Here is a 22,689-nt window from a genome sequence, read left to right on the forward strand (position 1 = left end):
CCCGTGTCGGGGCGAGGGGACGGTCTAAAGTTATACTGTTACATTGATGCTGTTGACCCGGATCACTGGTTGCTGCGGAAAAGGAGGAGGTTGAAAGGGGAGTGAGTGTAATGGATGTGAAATGGCTAGCTAGTTAGCGGGTACGCGCTACTAGCATTTCAATCAGTTACGTCACTTGCTCTGAGACTTAAGTAGGGTTTCCCCTTGCTCTGCAAGGGCCGTGGCWTTTGTGGAGCGATGGGTAACGACGCTTCGTGGGTGTCAGTTGTTGATGTGTGCAGAGGGTCCCTGGTTCGCGCCCGTGTCGGGGCGAGGGGACGGTTTAAAGTTAAACTGTTACCCTGAGAGAGACAGCATCCTTTCAAAAGGGAATTGACATGTTTGAAAGAGGGCTTGTGGCTGGACACAAAGAGAGGCAAAATAAGGTGGGAGAAGAACTCAGAAAGGAAAACTTTGTAATGAGCGTGCTTTGCTCAGAGTATCCACACCGCCACCAGACAAGTCTATTCTTAATTATATGAAGGAAAGAGAGAGGTTCATATGGCCTGGTGTGTGATGAGGACCTCTGGCCTTTCGCCATCATGTCAAAAGTTTTGCCAACTGTTTCAGTGTTTCCCAGTGGGTGCAACAAGATTACCGCGAAAGCTAAGACAACTACATGAACGGCATCAGCGTTTACATTAAAAGGTCTCATTTCTAGTGTTTGCCTTCGGCACCGTTGGCCCTTGATCGCAATTTGAATTACATTTTTGTTTTGTCATTTACATTTGGTACCTTATCTTACACCTAAATGCTTTGTTGGAAATCCAAGCTGTACTTTTGCATTTGCACTGAGTCAAAGAGAAATTATGAATGAGACACTAAAATCACAATGATCTATGCGTCTATTGTGCCCTATGAAAATGAAAGGATTGCCTCTTGCCGTGTCAACAAAGGCAGTTTATTACCATTAAAAGGGTTAAAAGGCCAGCATCCCAGAGTCGCCTCTTCACTGTTGAAGTTGAGACTGGTGTTTTGCGGGTACTATTTAATGAAGCTGCCAGTTGAGGACTTGTGAGGCGTCTGTTTCCCAAACTAGACACTCTAATGTACTTGTCCTCTTGCTCAGTTGTGCACCGGGGCCTCCCACTCCTCTTTCTATTCTGGTTGGAGCCAGTTTGCGCTGTTCTGTGAATGGAGTAGTACACAGCGTTGTACGAGATCTTCAGTTTCTTGGCAATTTCTAGCATGGAATAGCCTTCATTTCTCAGAACAAGAATAGACTGATGCGTTTCGGAAGAAAGGTCTTTGTTTCTGGCCATTTTGAGCCTGTAATCGAACCCACAAATGCTGATGCTCCAGATACTTAACTAGTCTAAAGAAGGCTAGTTGTATTGCTTCTTTAATCAGAAAAACAGTTGTCAGCTGTGCTAACATAATTGCAAAAGGGTTTGCAAATTATCAATTAGCCTTTTAAAATTATAAACATGGATTAGCTAAAACAACGTGCCATTGGAACACAGGAGTGATGGTTGCTGATAATGGGCCTCGGTACGCATATGTAGATATTCCATTCAAAATCTGCAGTTTCCAGCTACAATAGTCATTTACAACATTAACAATGTCAACACTGTATTTCTGATGAAGTTGATGTTATTTTAATGTACAAAAAAWTTGCTTTTCTTTCAAAAACAAAGACATTTCTAAGTGACCCCAAACTTTTGAACGGTAGTATATGTATGTATATTATTTTACTGCTCTAGGGAAGTAATTATTGTTTGGATAACCTATTATTATGTATTGATTTTTTTTCACTCTTTATCCGATGCTCAATGCAAAGAACACCAGAAGAAGAATGATCATTTAATTACCATAGTGAATTACTGTAATATTTGTTTATGTGTCAAATAATCCCATAAGGGATGGGTTGTCAATTGGAGATTTGACACGAAAATAAAATTTCACTCATTCATTCATTTATTCATGCAACAATTTCAAAGATTTTACTGAGTTACAGTTCATAGAAGGAAATCAGTCAATTGAAATAAATAAATTGGGCCCTACTCTAGGAATTTTTAGACCCTAATCTATAGATTTTTTCTGCAGGTTAAGAAGCCGGATGTGGAGGTCCTGGGCTGGTGTGGTTACACGTGGTCTGCAGTTGTGAGGCCATTAGAATGTACAGCCAAATTGTTATGGTGGAGAAATTAAGATTCAATTATCTGGCAACAGCTCGGGTGGACATTCCTGCAGTCAGCATGCCAATTGCACGTTCCCTCAAATCTTGAGACATCTGTTGTATCGTCTCTCGTCGGAAGGCATGGACCAAAGCGCAGCGTGTTCATTATATTTTATTTCTCAAAAACACTCAAACAAAATAACAAAGTGAAAAACCGAAACAGTTCTGTCAGGTGCAGACACTAAACAGAAACGAACTACCCACAAAACCCAAKGGAAAAGGACAACTTATATATGATCCCCAATCAGAGACAACGATAGACAGCTGCCTCTGATTGGGAACCACACAAGCATAGAAATAACGAAACTATAATGCCCACCCTAGTCACACCCTGGCCTAACCAAAATAGAGAATAAAAGCCTCTCCATGGCCAGAGCGTGACATCTGTGGCATTGTGTTGTGTTATAAAACTGCACATTTTAGAGTGACCTTTTATTGTCCCCAGCACAATGTGCACCTGTGTAATGATCATGCTGTTTAATCAGCTTCTTGATATGTCACACCTGTCAGGTGAAAGGATTATCTTGGCATAGGATAATGCACAAAATTTGAGAGAAACATGTTTTTTCTGCATATGGAACATTTCTCTGATCTTTTAATTCAGTTCATGAAAAATGGGACCTACACTTTATATTTTTGTTCAGTATAGATAGCACCTTTTTTTCTCAGAGTGTAGATAGACACAGACATACATAGAGGCCTTGAGGTTATGCACAGACATACACAGTAATCCTTGAGGTTACGCCAAGATTTCCCGTAGCACATTCACCAAAACGAGGATGAGGAGTTCACAGGTGAAGTGTCTCAGAAAAAGAGCGGGGGGGAAAAAATGTAATCTTTAAGTGCTCAGATTTCCTGTACGGGTTATGTCGCTTACAGTGTGCAACCCTTCGGTCTCTGTAATGCGCCAGGAGCATTTAGTCAGTGGTGGTGGTGACATTCTCATGACATCAGGATGATCTTCACTGATCTTGAATAGTTGGGCCCAGAAGCCCCTTGTCCAATCCTCCAGTGAGCACACAGTGATGACTCACTCAGGGGGGAGAGGGGAGCATCTAATTCACCATGTCTGCATCACTGGCGCCTGAGGGCAGACGTTTACAGCCAAAGGAATGCCAGTCAGAAGAGAGGGGGGTAACTGTTGTTGAAAAACTGTTGTTGAAAAAAGTATTGGATGATGAAAATTGGGATGATCCGAGAGGCCTTAAAGGACAATTCCACCCAAAAACTATCTTTTGGTATTTGTTTCATTCGTCCATTGTTGACATAGTCCCAAAATGTTTTGCATGTCATACAATCAAGTTAAGATATATTACTTTCAAAATACAGAAATACAGCTGGTATGATGCATTTTGCAAACTGGCTGTATTCCTGTATTTTTAAAGTTCTATATCTTGAAAGCTTGTCAGGTCACTCTTGGTCTTAGCTCTGAAGCTGCAATTAGCACAAGACCTGGCTTCTGTTAAATGACATCACTGGCCACGGAGGCCAAGAAGCTACACACCGAGTGGAGCAGAATTCCTACCATCTATACTACAGTTTTCTAAAAAACTGGTGTTGGATTCTTGACGACTGGCTTCCAGTAAAGCTGAATATACACGGATTCTGTTACATATCATATCATGTTTTATATATCTGTATATAGACTTGGACACATTGGCAAACTAGCGTATAGGGCATATGCCTTAGTCATAAATTTTTTTTTTTAAATTCCCTTCACTTCAACTTGTTAATGTCATGTGGAAAATCTAAGTTTTTTTATGCCAATCGAGGTTACTGCCTTACCACTGCCATGGGAACCCTACGGGAGACATCGAAGGTTGTTGGTGTTGAGGGCTGCATGACTTACCTCGATGATGTACAGGACAATGTTCTTGTAGAAGCAGTACAGGATACACTTGGCGACGCGGTTGTAATTCCAGGCACCGTGAACCAGCAATAGATTCTTCAATTATTTGAACTACGTGGGAGGGAAGGGAGGAGAAAGGCCAAGATAAATGAATAACCCAAAAGTTGTAACACAGGCATGATAAAGTTTGTGCACAGAGTGTTCTTGGGCAACCCAGGACCAGGGCTGTCCCTCGAGGAAAAAATGCTTCTGAGAGAAACTCTTGGATTAAATAAAGAAACAATCTTATCGTCGTTTGACAGCAGGAAACTGAAGGGCCAGAGGGCAGTCGAGAACAAGGTCTTCACGGACAAATTCCAGGCATTTTTTTGTCATAGTTTGGGGGTTCGTTTTGCCTTAAGTTGTTGAAAAGGGGAGAGCCAGAAAAGGGGTATGCTCTCCCAGGGCTCGACATAATACTTTAATGGGTTTCCTCTGCGTACACATCACTGACAAACTGAAATGGTCCACTCCTACAGACAGTGTGGTGAAGAAGGCGCAACAGCGCCTCTTCAACCTCAGGAGGCTGAAGAAATTTTGCTTGGCCCCTAAAACCCTCACAAACCTTTACAGATGCACAATCGAGAGCATCCTGTTGGGCTGTATCACCGCCTGGTACGGCAACTGCACAGCCCGCAACCGCAGGGCACTCCAGAGGGTGGTGCGGTCTGCCCAATGCATCACCAGGGACAAACTACCTAACCTCTAGGACACCTACAGCACCCGATGTCACAGGAAGGCCAAAAATATAATCAAGGATAACAACCACCCGAGCCACTGTCTGTTCACCCCACTATCATCCAGAAGGCGATGTCAGTACAGGTGCATAAAAGCTGGGGCCGAGAGACTGAAAAACAGCATCTATCTCAAGTCCATCAGACTGTTAAATAGCCATCACTAGCACAGAGAGGCTGCTGCCTATATACATAGACTTGAAATCACTGGCCGCTTTAATAATGTTTACATATCTTGCATTATTCATCTCATATGTATATACTGTATTCTATACTATTCTAATGTATCTTATGCCGCTCTGGGGTCCACTGGGGCCGCTCTGGGGTCCACTGGGGCCGAGAGATTGAAAAACAGCATCTATCTCAAGTCCATCAGACTGTTAAATAGCCATCACTAGCACAGAGAGGCTGCTGCCTATATACATAGACTTGAAATCACTGGCCGCTTTAATAATGTTTACATATCTTGCATTATTCATCTCATATGTATATACTGTATTCTATACTATTCTAATGTATCTTATGCCGCTCTGACATTGCTCGCCCATATATTTATATATTCTTAATTGTTAGATATTACTTGTTAGATATTACTACACCGTCGGAGTTAGAAACACAAGCATTTCGCTACACCCGCACTAACATCTGCTAAACATGTGTATGTGACCAATAAAATTTGATTATTTGATAATCCTACTATTTGGGGCATGTCGTGGACGTCATAATCATGTAATCACTTGTTGATAACGTTGATTAGATTGAGCAGGTTGCTCTTGGGCAACTGTTTAGTCTTGATTACTAAAAAGCTTAGCTTTTACAAACAATGATATCTCATCCCGTTTTCCAGTATGGCGACAAAAGGACCTCTATTGAGTTCTATGTAACTTCTAAGTAATTTACTTCTATGTAATGTACATGCCTTTATGAAGTCAAACGCCAATGTAGAATTGTGATTATTTGAAGGGCCAAGTCATATTTCAGAGAAACAGCAGGGAGGAGACGGTATAATTTGTAAATGAAAATGTTTGAGGGAATTCTGGGATTAAACGGCCTGTATTCCCACAGCAGTGAGCTGATGACGGATGGACAGCAGAGGCGCCTGGGCCCTGAACTTTTCCTCAGACTTCATTCAACTGATCTCAAAACAGTTTCACTGTGCTGTATGTAGAGCTCAATCACATAGCATTATAATTTATTGCTGACCTGACAAAATTGATTTCCAAGGAAATGGACAATAATATTGTATATCGTTTTCAGGTAGTGTAATGCTGAATTGTCTTGCAATCCAGCTGTAAGAATATTTTGAAGATAAATACACAACGCAGAGTTTGAGAGGATGAGAGTACTACACTAAATATAGTACTAATGGGCAATAGTGAATTGTAAATAGGAGTTGGGTTTCAGTTCAACATCTGTTAGGATCTGTGGAATGTCACTCCTGAACTCAGAGCTACGTGGGCCACATTTTCATTGGTCTGTACAATGAGTCTGGAGTGGGATACTCGTTATTTGGCCATTGGCCAAGTTGTACTGCAAAGACTTCTAATTGGTCAACCCCAGGCGAGAGTAGAGGGGTTATAAGTGGAATCCTGTCCTTTGTTCTGGGGGAAAGCTGAGGACAGGGAGGAGACTGAACATCTGACTCCCAGCATAACATCTTGATTTGTCCTCTCTGAATAAACATTTTCTCCCCCTGATTTGCTTTGGAGTTTGTGTTATTGAAGAATAACAAAATGCTAACACTTGGTGAATTGATTAATTGGTCTGAACAACAACAACAACAACTTATCAACTGTGTGTTTATCCAGAGAAAGAGAGAAGGCTGTGCGCAACCCACTTCGGGAGTCAACTCTTGAAAAGGTTGGAGGCCTTACTCTATGGAAAGGTTGGAGTCCTTACTCTATGGAAAGGTTGGAGGCCTCTGTTTTTGTGAAACCTTCTTGTTGTATAGAAGTGAGTTGTTAGTTGACAAGCAATTTTTTGGGGGTGAAACCTTGTTGCATAGAAGTGAATTGCTAGTTGAGTAGCAATTTTTACACATGTGGTTAATGTAAGCCTTGTAATCATTCAACAAGCTTTGAGTGAACATAAGTTATGGGTAGCCAGGCCCTACAGAAACAATGTGTTCTAGAAGAGGTTTGAGTCCTTAAAAAGTGCTATGTAGAGAGATATATATATTTTTAAAAAATTGGGGGGGGGTTTAATAAATATATAAACATAGAGAAATATATTATACAACTTTTGATGTTAATGTAATGTCATTGTTAAATGAGAAAACCACTCTGGAAAAGGGAGGATCAGCTCCTCCGGATGTGAGCATGAAACTCACTGTCTATAACCATTTCAAAGTAGTGGAGACACGGGTGAAAAAGTCAGACGTGACTCCCACCTGTGGCCTCTCTGTTCCCTCTCCCACTGAATTGGGCAAGGCAGATCAGGTTTCAAGCAACTGGTCAGCACTGCTTGGTTTTGACTCATTAGATTCTGACAGCAGTGACGAACAATGGTTTAGGACAACCAGAACACAGGCTGTAAAAGGAAGTGAAGACACACTTCTAGAGATAGTGATCACACATAAATCAGCATCTCCGAAACAGATGGATGAATGGTCGAAAGCTTTTAAGCATCCACGAGACGTGGTTATCAGAGTTGTGCAGGGCCCCGAAAGAAAACAACAACATTATTTGTTCAGTAAAAAGAAACCTGGTGTATGTTATTATTGCGGGATTTCTGGTCACTGGCAAGGAGAATGTTCGAAAATATATATTTTTTTTTTTGAGAAGTGGCCAGGAGAAGAAGGGTCTAAGGGAAAATGGAATCAAGACAACAGCCACAATACACAATGCTGATGCAGAAATTTCAGAAGCTCTCTCCAGCACAGCAGCAGAGTTTGCTAAATGCTGTGGAGGTAAACTAACAGACCCACTCTTACGTCCCATCTCAGCTGGTGTACATATGAAATCGGTTGGAATATATGTGAACATGATGGTTAACAACTTTGCAGTAGATTTTTTAGTAGATACGGGTGCTGAAGTCACTGTATTACCCATATCTTATGCAAAACATATATGTCCTCAGTACACGGGCAAGAAGATGAGAGCAACAGGAGTGGGGAGGGAAGACCAACCAGACCAACCAGAGACCAACCAGACCAAACCATTATCAATTTCTATTGGTCCAATGAAGATTGATGAACGAATCTCCAGTTCAGAACCGGAATCTATAGTTCAGAACCATGCTATTTGGACAACGAAGAAACATTTGTGTGGAAATTTGGATATGGAACCAGTGTGCTTGACAGGCACATTATATTTATTAAGAAAAGCAGACGTTCACGTTATGAGTGACACAATGTTTAACTATTGCATACAACTCTCTAATGGGGAATAACTCCCGAGGGGGGACATGACGTAGTGGCGTAGTGGGTGAAGGTAAAAAAATATGTGATGGTAAAGAAATTGGCGACAGACACATTAGGGCCAAAACGGGAAGGTCCTTATCAAGTTTTGCTCATAACGACGTCAGCAGTAAATGTTCAGGGAAAATCACGATGGATACATGTCATTCATTGCAAGGTTGTCCATATTCGTTGCAAGGTTGTCCATGTTGATGACAAAGTGGAGCCAGGAGAATAAAGAACTGATTGATTAGCAATCGGGGGCCAATCTCGGGTGAAGAAGCATAGTAAGATGATTAGAACCTGATAAGCTTCTATGTTGTACACCGCAGTCATCATATTAGGGATATCTAGGTGAAATGCCCAACCTTTTCCTGAAAATTGGGACATTGGGAAATTCATGTGAAATATCAATTTCTCTTGAAACCAGGACATGTTACTTTCACTTTTTTGGTTCCTTCGTTACAGGTTGTGAGAATCTACCGTCTGAAGCCGCAGACATATCCCTTGACTGTACCTGAAACGATACAAGATCACCGGTGAAGTGTTCATTAGAGAAGTCCTTATCAAGAAGAATTCCTCACTACCAGCAGACTGTCACAACATAATTTCTAATAGTTATCTATGTGGGACTGATACCAGTGTGGAAGAGATGGTCACTTTTAAAGGACTTTGTGAATGATTACCGAATGATTATAATTACCTTCCCGCTCAGCCCAGTCAAAACTGTTCGCTGCTCTGGCACCCCAATGGTGGAACAAACTCCCTCACGACGCCAGGTCAGCGGAGTCAATCACCACCTTCCGGAGACACCTGACACCTGAAACCCCACCTCTTTAAGGAATACCTAGGATAGGATAAAGTAATCCTTCTAACCCCCCCCCCCCCTTTAAAAGAGTTAGATGCACTATTGTAAAGTGGTTGTTCCACTGGATATCATAAGGTGAATGCACCAATTTGTAAGTCGCTCTGGATAAGAGCGTCTGCTAAATGACTTAAATGTAAATGTAAATTACCTTGACAATAGGACGATTGAATATTATTGTCTTGCAGGCAAGATGTTTGAAATTATTATTTCCTTGCGAGTTTCCTCCTAATACAGGATGTGGGTAGTGTTTCCATTTCTAACACAGAGATGCATCAGCAGGATGAGGGACACTTGGGTGTCAATACATTTCTAGCTCTTTCTCTATACTATGTCACAGTAGTCAATCAAAGTAGTTGTTGGGTTTGTACATATGCACCATTCACATCATGGGCAGGTATTCCATTAGGGGCTATTCCTTTTAACAGAGTGACATGTTGGGAATGTTAATTGGTATAAGGCGATTATTTGTACTGATTTGGGTGAGAATGTTGAGTATCAACATGCGAGAGTACCTAGTTCTGCAGTACCTTCCTTCACTTGAGCTTACCAATAACACTAATCAGCGACTACCTTACCTAGTTATTACACATGCCCCTGTTGGGTGGTTATGTTTTAATAGGTCACTCTTTCGGGAATTTGTCTCAACTGCACCAGGACGCGTTTGTCAAAGTAGGACAGTGTGATCAGACAACATATCCACCTATCTGCCTGTGACGGTACTAAGGTTGAGGAATGTCTAATGTCTGTTGAATTGACTCTTGGTAATGGCACTATGACTGCTTTTTATGCCAATACCTTCGGTAATATCATCAATGATGGTATGATAGCTCCTAATGGGACTTACTTTATCTGTGGATCCTATGCCTATTCCTGGTTACCAAAGTTGTGGCAAGGGTTGTGTTATTTGGGATACGTCGTAAGACATTCTGTGAATTCTCCTTTTTCACACCGTCATAAACATGTGATTACAGAAATGGAGAGATTCTTTTTTTGTGTTTTCCTCTTACGGTATTTCTAGAATAGCACGGACTCTTTGGAAGTCGTAGTTAATAGTACAGCTGCGAGTCTTGAGTTAGTTACAGCTGAGATGGTTGCCATTTGAACTGTGGTGATGCAAAATCGTTTGGCTCTTGATTATCTTCTGTCCGCACAAGGGTTACATGTCCTGTTATTGGTGCTGAATGCTGAACTTATATTCCTGATAATTCTGAGGAAATAACTGACCTAATCTACAAGATCAGGATTTAGGGCGCTAAATATCATGATTACAATCCAGATGATTTAGGCTTAGTCGTGTGGTTGTCTTCCACATTCGGTACATGGGGAAGTTTTTTGGTGGGCATGATACTTCCAATAGTGGGAGTTGTGGTTATTTTTCTTATCCTCATCCAGGTTATCAAGTGTGTTATTGCCCGACGTTTGTGTGCTAAAATCTGACGGTTACGTGATAGGGGATATCATAAGATTCATCAACCATGTCTTTGTGGAGATGGGTGTCAGTGGTGTCCCACCAGAATGTGGTGGGGATCATAAAGGTCTCCATCATCACACCAAGCCTCATGATTGTGGTCAATGGGCCCGTGGTACCTGTCCTCGGTGCTGTAATGAACCATGCTCTCTCAGATGTGGTATCAGACTTGTTAATACCCCTTTTCTATAACTTTGTGTGAAATCTATTTCTTATTGCAACGGCAAGTAGAATATGCCCTTTGTGTTTTATAGGAATGCAAGTCGTTTAATGTGAACGATTTTATGCTGACTGCTAATGTTTATTATTCTGTAAATTTTTTCATGTTTTCTATTGTTTTCGAAAAAGACATTTGAACTATATTTATTTTTAAATTGGTCTAGGGGGAATGTAAGAATATTTTTAAGATAAATACACAACGCAGAGTTTGAGAGTTTGAGAGAATGAGAGGACGAGTGTCACGTTCTGACCTTAGTTCTTTTGTATTTTCTTTGTTTTAGTATGGTCAGCTCAGGGCGTGAATTGGGTGGGTTATCTATGTTTTGTGTTTCTATGTTGGGTTTTTCGTTTGGCCTGATATGGTTCTCAATCAGAGGTAGGTGTTAGTCATTGTCTCTGATTGGGAACCATATTTAGGTAGCCTGTTTTCTGTTGTGTTTTGTGGGTGGTTGTCTTCCGTGTCTGTGTGTTCCACACGGAACTGTTTCGGTTTAGTTCGTTCTCTTTATTGTTTTGTATTTTCAGTGTTCAGTTTTGTTCTATTAAACTTCATCATGAACACTTACCACGCTGCGCATTGGTTCTCCGATCCTTGTTACTCTTCATCCTCAGAGGAGGAGGAGGAAAGCCGTTACAACGAGAGTACTACACTAAATATAGTACTCATGGTCAATAGTGAATTGTAAATAGGAGTTGTGTTTCAGTTCAACATCTGGGGTTATAAGTGGCATCCTGTCCCTTGTTCTGGGGGAAAAGCAGTAAAACAAATAAAAACATCTTATGCAATTATGAAGATTGATTTTTATCACGCAACAAATTGTTACACACCAATGAGGCATGGAAGGTAATTCAATACATTGCTGGGATGCAACCTAAACCGGTTCTATGAAGCCGTCTGCTTTCGTCATTCTGAATGGCATGTAGATAGTGGGGGCACTTAAACAACTTCTTGGAACTATAGGGGGTGCTGTTCCGCATTAGCATATTTGGGTCTCCAAATTAAACTGCCTCGTGCTAAATTCTTGATCGTACAATATGCATATTATTGTTATTATTGGATAGAAAACACCTTCTAGTTTCTATAGAAGTTGGAATTTTGTCTCTGAGTGGTACAGAACAATTTCTACAGCACTTTTCATGACAGGGTTCAGATTTCAGAAATTTTTACCTCTGATCTGGAGTCTGTTTTTAAGGCGACAGTGAATGGCGTAGGAAGAACCGCACTGCCTACGTCTTCCTGGGTGTCTGTACGTCATCACGTTTTGAATGAAATCGATGGGACATTCACAGCCATTATAAAAGACCAAAATGTATAGGGACGCCCTTTCTCGTCGTGCGCCTGAAGCGTGAAGGCCATCGGATTGCCTCGTTCCAAATCGTTGTCTAACAGCAATATTTCTCCGGTCATGTTTCAGTCGTTATAGTTGTTAAAACATCATAATGTAGTTAATTTGAACCGTTTTATAGCATTTATATCCGTTTATGTGCGATTTTGAGGAATTTATTTGTTGGTCACTCTGAAACTTTGGACACGTTTGGGTGTCGGTCGTTGGTGGTGGACATTTCGAAGGACAGAGGACATCTATCGACCAAAGACGTTTATACATAGAAAGGATACATTGCCAAGAATCTGATGGAAGAACAGCTCAAAGTAAGCAATATTTAATATGAATAATCGTGTTTTCTGTCGAAATATTTTAAACGCATATTTCGCCATTTTTGTTTGGTATAGCTTCACTTGGCGAACCCTGTATTGAAAAGTAAGGATAATTTTAAAAATGTAAATCAGCGGTTGCATTAAGAACTAATTTGTCTTTCGATTCCTGTCAACCCTGTATTTTTTAGTCAAGTATATGATAGCTTTAATTAAACTAGATCACTCTGATAGATGACGTCAGACATATTGAGGCTTGATTTCCTAGTATTTTTATTGTGTAACCAGGTTTGTATGGCTAAATATGCACCTTTTCGAACAAACTGTATATGTATATTGTAAAATGATGTTACAGGAGTGTCATCGAAGAATTTCTGAGAAGGTTAGTGAAAAATTAATATATTTTGGCGGTGATTACGTTATGCGCTCTTTGGCTGGAATCGATGCTCTGGTAACGTTTGCACATGTGGTATGCTAACTTTCGATTTATTGTGTTTTCGCTGAAAAACGCTTAGAAATCTGAAATATGGTCTGAAATCACAAAACTGGGTCTTCCATTGCTATGCTTGTCTATTTTTTATAAATGTTTTATGAGAGTAAATTGGTCATACACGTTGCCTCTATCTAGTAATTCTAGTCGATTTGTGATGGTCGGGCAATTGTAAACTGTGATTTCTACCTGAAATATGCACTTTTTTCTAACAAAAACTATCCTATACCATGAATATGTTATCAGACTGTCATCTGAGAGGTTTTTTCTTGGTTAGTGGATATCAATATCTTAGTTGAGCCGAATTGGTGATAGCACTGAAGGAGTAAGAACTGATGGAGTTGAATAGTGGTGTATTTTGCTAACGTGTTTAGCTAATAGATTTACATATTTTGTCTTCCCTGTAAAACATTTTAAAAATCTGAAATGGTGGCTTTATTCACAAGATCTGTATCTTTCATCTGGTGTCTTGGACTTGTGATTTAATGATATTTAGATGCTACTATCTACTTGTGAAGCTATGCTAGCTATGCTAATCAGTGTGTGGGGGGATGGGGGGTGCTCCCGGACCCGGGGTAGAGGCTCGTTAGAGGTTAAGACAAGACGGAGTCGCTCTCAGAGTAATCCAATGCTACGGCTTAGAGACTGTACTGTGCTTTAATGAACTATTGGCTTGCCTTGCTCACAGAGCCCTTGGCTATATGAACAGTACAGTGAGGCATTGACAGTATATACCATGAAATAATGGAAAGAGACCAAATGTATCCATGATATAGAAGCCTTGTCGTTTTTGTTATCTCTGAATTTCAGAGATACTGGTTACTGAGAGAGAATAATGAGTTGACATTTTTAAAATCGGTTTCTTTATAATTACCTAACTGTGGCTGTAGAATACGGTGTCAACAGATGCCTGTCCTGCTGCTGCTCACTTGTGTAAGCAAAGATGACCTGTCTAATCTACTGGCCCTAACCCTAACACTCCTTCCAAATTCAACACCTACATTACAGGTGAAAAGGTGAAAAACACCTACTCATTCAAGGGTTTTTCTTTATTTGTGCTATTTTCTACATTGTAGAATAATAGTGAAGTCATCAAAACTATGAAATAACACATATGGAATCATGTAGTAACAACAATTGTTAAACAAATAAAAATATATTTTATATTTGAGATTCTTAAAATAGCCACCCTTTGCCTTAATGACAGCTTTGCACACTCTTGGCATTATCTCAACCAGCTTCATGAGGTAGTCACTTGGAATGCATTTCAAATAACAGGTGTGCCTTATTAAAAGTTCATTTGTGGAGAGCACGTGATGCCGTGGAGCTGAGCAGACGTTGACAAACCGAGCTCCTCAAAGTTATCCTATTATTACTTAAATAACAACGCTGAAACAATATTCTAACATCGGCTGTTAATCTTGTCAATAGGGCGGCGCTGTTTTCACTTTGGAAAAAATCGTGCCCAATTTAAACGGCCTCGTACTCTATTCTAGATCATACAATATGCATATTATTATTACTATTGGATAGAAAACACTCTCACGTTTCTAAAACTGTTTGAATTATATCTGTGAGTAAAACAGAACTCATTTGGCAGCAAACTTCCAGACAGGAAGTGGAAATTCTGAAAATGGGGCTCTGTGTCAGGGCCTGCCTATTCAACTGGCTTATATTTATCGATATACATGCACTTCATACGCCTTCCACTAGATGTCAACAGGCAGTGGAAGGTGGAATGGGGTGTCTAGCCTGATCTGAGGTCGAACAAGAGCTTTTGAAGTGACAGGTCTGCCATTTTGTCAGTTTTCCAAGGCGCGCGAAGGCGCTCCACATTGTCTTCTGAAAAGCGTTCGGTTTACACGGCGAATATCTCCGGCTCTGATTTTATTTGATACATATTAGAAAAACATCATAAAGTAGGTTTTTTCAACCGAGTTTTATCAGTTTATTCAACATTTATTGGGACTTTTGGAGTTTTCCGTTCTTTGCGCCAAGAGAGGATGGGAATGTTAGCAACCTTGGCTAGCATTGTGGCGCGAATTCGACAGAAGAAATGGACATTCTAAAACCAAACAACGATTTATTCTGGACCAAGGACTCCTTGTACAACATTCTGATGGAAGCTTATCAAAAGTAAGAAAACATTTATGATGTTATTTCGTATTTCTTTGGAATATGTAGAATCCAACAGGGCGGAGAATATGTGAGCACTTTCTCACAATAATGTATTTTGTATGTTGTAGTAAAGTTATTTAAAAAAATCTAACACAGCGGTTGCATTAAGAACCAGTGTATCTTTCATTTGCCATACAACAAGTATTTTTATGTAAAGTTTATGATGAGTTCTTTGGTCAGATTAGGTGAGTGTCCAAAATATCTCCGGACATTCTGGGAAAATGTTGCTATGTATTCACAATGTATAACCACGATTTGCAGCTCTAAATATGCACATTTTCGAACAAAACATAAATGTATTGTATAACTTGATGTTATAAGACTGTCATCTGATGAAATTGTCCAAAGGTTAGTGATTAATTTTATATTTATTGCTGGTTTTTGCGAAAGCTACCTTTGCGGTGAATAAATGAGGTTGTGTGTTTGGCTATTGTGGTAAGCTAATATAATTCTATATTGTGTTTTTGCTGTAAAACACTTAAAAAATCGGAAATATTGGCTGGATTCACAAYATGTTTATCTTTCATTTGCTGTACACCATGTATTTTTCAWAAATGTTTTATGATGAGTARTTATGTATTTCACGTTGCTCTCTGTAATTATTCTGGCTGCTTTGATGCTATTTTTGATGGTGGCTGCAATGTAAAACTATGATTTATACCTCAAATATGCACATTTTCGAACAAACATAAATGTATTGTATAACATGTTATAAGACTGTCATCTGATGAAGTTGTTTCTTGGTTAGTGACTAATCATATCTCTATTTTGTCGGTTTTGTGAAAGCTACCTTTGTGGTGGAAACATGGTGAAAATATGCGGTTGTGTGTTTGGCTATTGTGGTTAGCTAATAMAAATACATATTGTGTTTTCGCTGTAAAACATTTAAAAAATCAGAAATGATGGCTGGATTCACAAGATGTTTATCTTTCATTTGCTGTATTGGACTTGTGATTTCATGAAAATTATATTATATGATATCCCTGTCCCGTTAGGCTAGGCTATGCTAGTCAGCTTTTTTGATTAGGAGGATCCCGGATCCGGGATGGGTATCACTGAAAGGTTAAACTTTCAAGTACTTACTTCCCAAACAGCCATGCACCTCCGGCCGAGAGGTAAGAAGGATGACCAAATCTTTGTTGAATCCCATGATAATGATAACGCCACAGCTAGCAAGATTAGCATTAGCCCTCATAACTCAGACGACAGTTCCAGACTGTTGCTCTCAGCAGCTTCTTCCGAGCCTGCCGACATGCTTGCTACTCTCCTCCAGGAAATTCAAGATGGTAGCAAAGGTCTTTCTCTGAAAATTGACAAGAAATCAGCTGAACTCCATTGATGACCTGAAAACCTCCCTGAATTATCTCCTTTTGAGAACGACTGAGGCTGAGTTGCGCATTAGCACAGTTGAAGATACCGTCACTAGACATGACCAGGTTCTAATACAGCTGCAGAAGGACAATGCCTATCTCAAAAACAAGGTAGACCAGATAGAGAACCAGCACCGAAACCCCGGCCAGATGCCAAAGCACTGAAGGAGAGGAACATCACCGGCTACCTCATTCACCCTGCACGGATGAAAGTTCAGTGCAATGGCCGAAGCCATCTCTTCGACACACCGGGAGAAGTGTTCACTTTTCTCAAAGAACTGAACCGTGTTTGATTCACGATGGTCTTACCGTGGGATAAGACGCAGTTTATTGTTTTTGTCTTCTTATTCGTGCTGTCCTGGGACATAACTGCTGATGTATTCTTGTAATTTGGATATGTTTACCCTGCTATCCGGTCGCTACAGCTGATTTGGACATTTTCAACTAACAGTTTTTTCCCCATGGTGAGTTGTATTACATTTACAGGAGAGTATATCGTGGTTTTGTCAATATCCACTGGGCGAAGCAAATTAGTAGGCTTAGGCCCACTGCTTTTCCCCCATTTATGTTTCTCCTCTCCTAAAAAGACACTCAAGCAGCCCTTATTGTGGACAGTAAATATTCAGCCATAAATGTCTATTCACAACATTTGTTTCAATATAGAGATCTCGTAGGTTTTAGTTTACGCCAAAAGGTTTAGCTAGTAAGAGCAAGATGGAAAGCGAGCAACAACGTATCTCTACAAGTGTTTTCATGTTTGATTGTTGGGATTGTGGTTTTAGTCTGATAATCAATGTGGGTGGGGTTTCTGTTTTTTTTCTATATTTATTGTTGTTTCCTTCCTAAAGAGACACATAGGTCACTTGTGTTAAACTAAAGTTGAAACATTACCTGACTATTTACATATGAGGGATTACCATTCGGTTATATATTTGAAACCCAACCTATGCTTAATCCACTACGGGTCTTAACAGCCCGATTAAGAGGAAAATTGTCTATACATACCTTAAGAAATTAAAGGCTGACATTGTGTTTTTACAAGAAACACATCTTTTTGGCAGTGAACACCAGAAACTAAAGAAGGAATGGGTAGGACACGTTTTTGCATCCTCTTTTAACTCCAAGCAAGAGGAACTGCAATTTTGATCAGTAGACACATCCCATTCTGCGTCAACAACACCATCTCTGATCCCTCAGGCAGGTTTGTTTTGGTGCAGGGGCATATGTTTTCAGAGTCTTGGACCCTATTGAATATGTATGCTCCTAACTTCGATGACCATAGGTTTACTCAGAATGTCTTCCTTCAGGTTGCTCAAACACCACCAGGATGGCTACTGGCTGGAGGAGATTTACATTTTTGTTTAGATACAGTTCTTGATAGGTCCTCTGATAAACCCTCTCTTCTTACCAAAGTCACCAAGCTCACCATATCTTTCATGAAGGATCTCAATTTACTAGACATCTGGTAACAGATGCACCCACAGGATAGGAACTACTCTTTTTATTCACACCCACACAACACACACACACGCATAGATAACTTTTTACTATTGACAAAACTGTTTCATAGAGTGTTAGATACCGATTATCTCCCCAGATTACTGATGTGACCATTCCCCTCTGGTATTATCAATCTCCATTCCTACCAAGGTAAATGGAGCATATAGACTAAATTCTACACTCCTGAAGCAACCTGAATTTTGCGCATTCATCAATGAGCAGATCGATATTTTTACTTTGACAAACAAACCCTCCGCTCCTGACAGTTTCATTCTTTGGGACGCATTGAACGCCTATCTGAGGGGAAAGATCATTTCCTATACTAAAGGGTTGAAGAGAAAACACAGTGCTGAACTGAATGTCCTTGAATCTGAAATCTCTTAGCTAGAGAAAACCTACCAAAGAGGCCCGACTAAAGACCTATACAGGCTTTTGGTAAATAAAAAACTGAAATATAATACTCTGAACACATACCGAGCTGAGAGGGCCATCACTAAATCAAAACAGCATTACTACGAGCTTGGAGAGAAAGCACACAGAAAGCAAGTATTGGCATGGCAACTGAAAGCAGAGGAAAGTAAGAGGACAATTAATCCTATAGAAACTCTTACTAATGAGATATCTTTCAACTCCACTGATATTAATGATACTTTTAAGAAATATTACGAAGACCTCTACACTTCCCAATCAAGCGTTGATTGATCAGAGATCGACTCTTTTCTCTCCTCTCAACCTCCCATGCCTGTCAGAGGAAGACAGAGAGCGCCTGAGGGAACAGTTCTCAGTCCCTGAATTGTTGGAGGCCATTAAATCCTTACATTCTAATAAATCTCCTGGGAAGGATGGCTTCCCTCCAGATTTCTATAAAGAATTTAAGGAGCTGTTGGTACCCTACCTTATGGAGGTACTTAAAAAAGCCGGGGAGGACAACTGCTTTCCAGAGTCTTTCTCTCAAGCGGTGATTACAGTAATTCACAAGAAAGGGAAAACCCCGCTAAAGTGCACCTCCTATAGACCAATCTCTCTCCTTAACACAGATTGTAAACTGGTCACCAAGATGCTATCTAAGAGACTGGAGTCATGTCTTCCCCTGTTGGTCAACCCAGATCAGACTGGCTTTATAATTAATAGATTGTACACCAATAATCTCAGAAGGTTCTTTGATATAATTCAATTTGCGAACAAAAACAAATAACCTAGTGTCGCAGTCTCCCTCGACGCCGAAAAGGCCTTTGATTGGGTTGAACGGCCATATCTCTTTCGCGTCTTGGAAAAGTTTGGTTTAGACACCGTGTTTGTAAATTTGGGGGAACAGACAAGGTTGCCCAATTAGCTCCCACCTCTCCATCAAACCGTTGGCTGAGGCCAATAGAACGTGCCCTGACATACATGGCTTTGAGGTGGGCCCCCATACCCATAAGTTATTACTTTTTGCGGAAGACCTTATCTTATTTCTAAAGAACACCGAACATTCCCTCTCTCATTTACAGAACCTATTACAGAATTATATTTCTTTCTCTGAATATAAGGTCAATTTTGATAAAAGCTAAATCTTACCGTTATCTGTCTTTAAACATCATACCATCAAGCATAGGTTTCCTTTTAGATGGTCGCCTATGGGCTTCACATATTTGGGCATAATGCTGGATGGTAACCTGAACAACCTCTATAAACTCAATCTGGCCAGCTTGTTGCAAAAGGTGGAGGGTGACCTGTGTAAATGGATGGACTTTCTTGATTACGGTCAAGGGGGCTTAAACCTCCCCAATTTCAGAATGTACCCCAGATTTCTATATCTGTTTCAATCTCTCCCTATCCCTGTCCCCGCAGCATTCTTTTCCTCTCTCGACAAGATGACCAGACGGTTTATCTGGCACGGCAAAACCCCTAGGGTTGGCCTGGATAAACTGACCCTGGATTACAGTCAAGGAGGCTTAAACCTCCCCAATTTCAGAATGTACTGCTGGGCTGCGCAGTCTAGATTTCTGGCTCAGAGGTTTGACAATGGTCCTTCTCCCTCATGGTTGAACATTGAAACGTTTGAGGTAGATGAGGACACCGGGGAAGAATTGATTTAGAAATGGGACAGGAAATCTATATAAAACCATCACAGACAACCCTTAAATTATACATTCTGTCGTGGCATGGTGCAAACTGCATGAGCTGTTCAGACGAGAGGGATTTCTTTCCCCTAAAACCCCTTTATTGAACAATAGATTGATTCCTATGTTTTTCCAGAATAGTAACTTTAGACCATGGTCTGATAAGGGGATCACTCTTCTGGAACATTGTTACGAGGAGGGAGTTCTTATGTCTTTTGATCAGCTGAAACAGAAATACCACTTGTCTAACAGGGACTTCTTTAGTTACCTACAACTACAACATTTTATTAGGGTGACTCTCATAGGACAATGGAACCTACCTAAGATGTAACCTATTGAACAACTCTCCCATGCAGACCAACCACTGTTCAAGACCATTTCCCGTGTTTACGATGCTCTTATGTCAGGACTAACACTGCCTGAGCTACATAAACCCCGACTTAGACGGGAAAAATATCTGGGTATTAATCTTGATGAAGGACTATTGAGTGACCTATGTAGGGATGGTGTTACTTCCTTATTGAACTCCAGATACAGACTGATCCAGTTTAATTTCCTCCATCAGCTCTACAGTTGAAGTCGAAAGTTTACATACACTTAGGTTGGAGTCATTAAAACACATTTTTCAACCATTCCACAAATTTCTTGTTAACAAACTATAGTTTTGGCAAGTTGGTTAGGACATCTACTTTGTGCATGACACAAGTAATTTTTCCAACAACTGCGCCTTCTTCACCACGCTGTCTGTGTGGGTGAACCATTTCAGTTTGTCCGTGATGTGTACGCCGAGGAACTTAAAACTTTCCACCTTCTCCACTACCGTCCCGTCGATGTGGATAGGGGGCTGCTCCCTCTGCTGTTTCCTGAAGTCCACGATCATCTCCTTTGTTTTGTTGACATTGAGTGTGAGGTTATTTTCCTGACACCACACTCCGAGGGCCCTCACCTCCTCCCTGTAGGCCATCTCGTTGTTGTTGGTAATCAAGCCGAACACTGTTGTGTCGTCTGCAAACTTGATGATTGAGTTGGAGGCGTGCATGGCCACGCAGTCATTGGTGAACAGGGAGTACAGGAGAGGGCTCAGAACGCACCCTTGTGGGGCCCTAGTGTTAAGGATCAGCGGGGTGGAGATGTTGTTTCCTACCCTCACCACATGCGGGCGACCCGTCAGGAAGTCCAGGAATCAGTTGCACAGGGCGTGGTCGAGACCCAGGGTCTCGAGCTTGATGATGAGTTTGGAGGGTACTATGGTGTTAAATGCTGAGCTGTAGTCGATGAACAGCATTCTTACATAGGTATTCCTCTTGTCCAGATGGGTTAGGGCAGTGTGCAGAGTGATTGTGATTGCGTCGTCTGTGGACCTATTGGGGCGGTAAGCAAATTGGAGTGGGTCTAGGGTGTCAGGTAGGGTAGAGGTGATATGGTCCTTGACTAGTCTCTCAAAGCACGTCATCAAATCAAATCAAATCAAGTTTATTTCATATAGCCCTTCGTACATCAGCTAATATCTCGAAGTGCTGTACAGAAACCCAGCCTAAAACCCCAAACAGCAAGCAATGCAGGTGTAGAAGCACGGTGGCTGGGAAAAACTCCCTAGAAAGGCCAAAACCTAGGAAGAAACCTAGAGAGGAACCAGGCTATGAGGGGTGGCCAGTCCTCTTCTGACTGTGCCGGGTGGAGATTATAACAGAACAAGATGTTCAAAATGTTCATAAATGACCAGCAATGGTCAAATATAATCAGGAATAAATGTCAGTTGGCTTTTCATAGCCGATCATTAAGAGTTGAAAACAGCAGGTCTGGACAGGTAGCACGTCCGGTGGACAGGTCAGGGTTCCATAACCGCAGGCAGAACAGTTGAAACTGGAACAGCAGCAAGGCCAGGTGGACTGGGGACAGCAAGGAGTCATCATGCCGGTAGTCCTGACGCATGGTCCTAGGGCTCAGGTCCTCACAAGAGAGAGAAAGAAAGAGAGAAGGAGAGAATTAGAGAGAGCACACTTAAATTCACACAGGACACTGGATAAGACAGGAGAAGTACTCCAGATATAACAAACTGACCCTAGCCCCCCGACACATAAACTACTGCAGCATAAATACTGGAGGCTGAGACAGGAGGGGTCAGGAGACACTGTGGCCCCATCCGATGATACCCCCGGACAGGGCCAAACAGGAAGGATATAACCAAAGCACAGCCCCGCACCACTAGAGGGATATCTTCAACCACCAACTTACAATCCTGAGACAAGGCGAGTATAGCCACACAAAGATCTCCACCAGCACAAACCAAGGGGGGGGCGCCAACCAGACAGGAAGATCACGTCAATAACTCAACCCACTCAAGTGACGCACCCCTAGGGACGGCATGAAAGAGCACCAGTAAGGCAGTGACTCAGCCCCTGTATAGGGTTAGAGGCAGAGAATCCCAGTGGAGAGAGGGGAACCGGCCAGGCAGAGACAGCAAGGGCGGTTCGTTGCTCCAGAGCCTTTCCGTTTACCTTCACACTCCTGGCCAGACTACACTCAATCATATGACCTACTGAAGAGATAAGTCTTCAGTAAAGACTTAAAGGTTGAGACCGAGTCTGCGTCTCTCACATGGG

At 41.2% G+C, this 22,689-nt stretch overlaps 1 pseudogene; it reads right to left on the minus strand.

Annotated features, from left to right (window-relative positions):
• Positions 1 to 22,689, minus strand: part of LOC111981807 (phospholipid-transporting ATPase IA-like) — a 115,225-nt pseudogene that overhangs the window by 63,830 nt on the left and 28,706 nt on the right.

The sequence above is a fragment of the Salvelinus sp. IW2-2015 genome, linkage group LG20, assembly GCF_002910315.2.
Source record: "Salvelinus sp. IW2-2015 linkage group LG20, ASM291031v2, whole genome shotgun sequence".
In the NCBI taxonomy this organism is placed as follows: Eukaryota; Metazoa; Chordata; class Actinopteri; order Salmoniformes; family Salmonidae; genus Salvelinus; species Salvelinus sp. IW2-2015.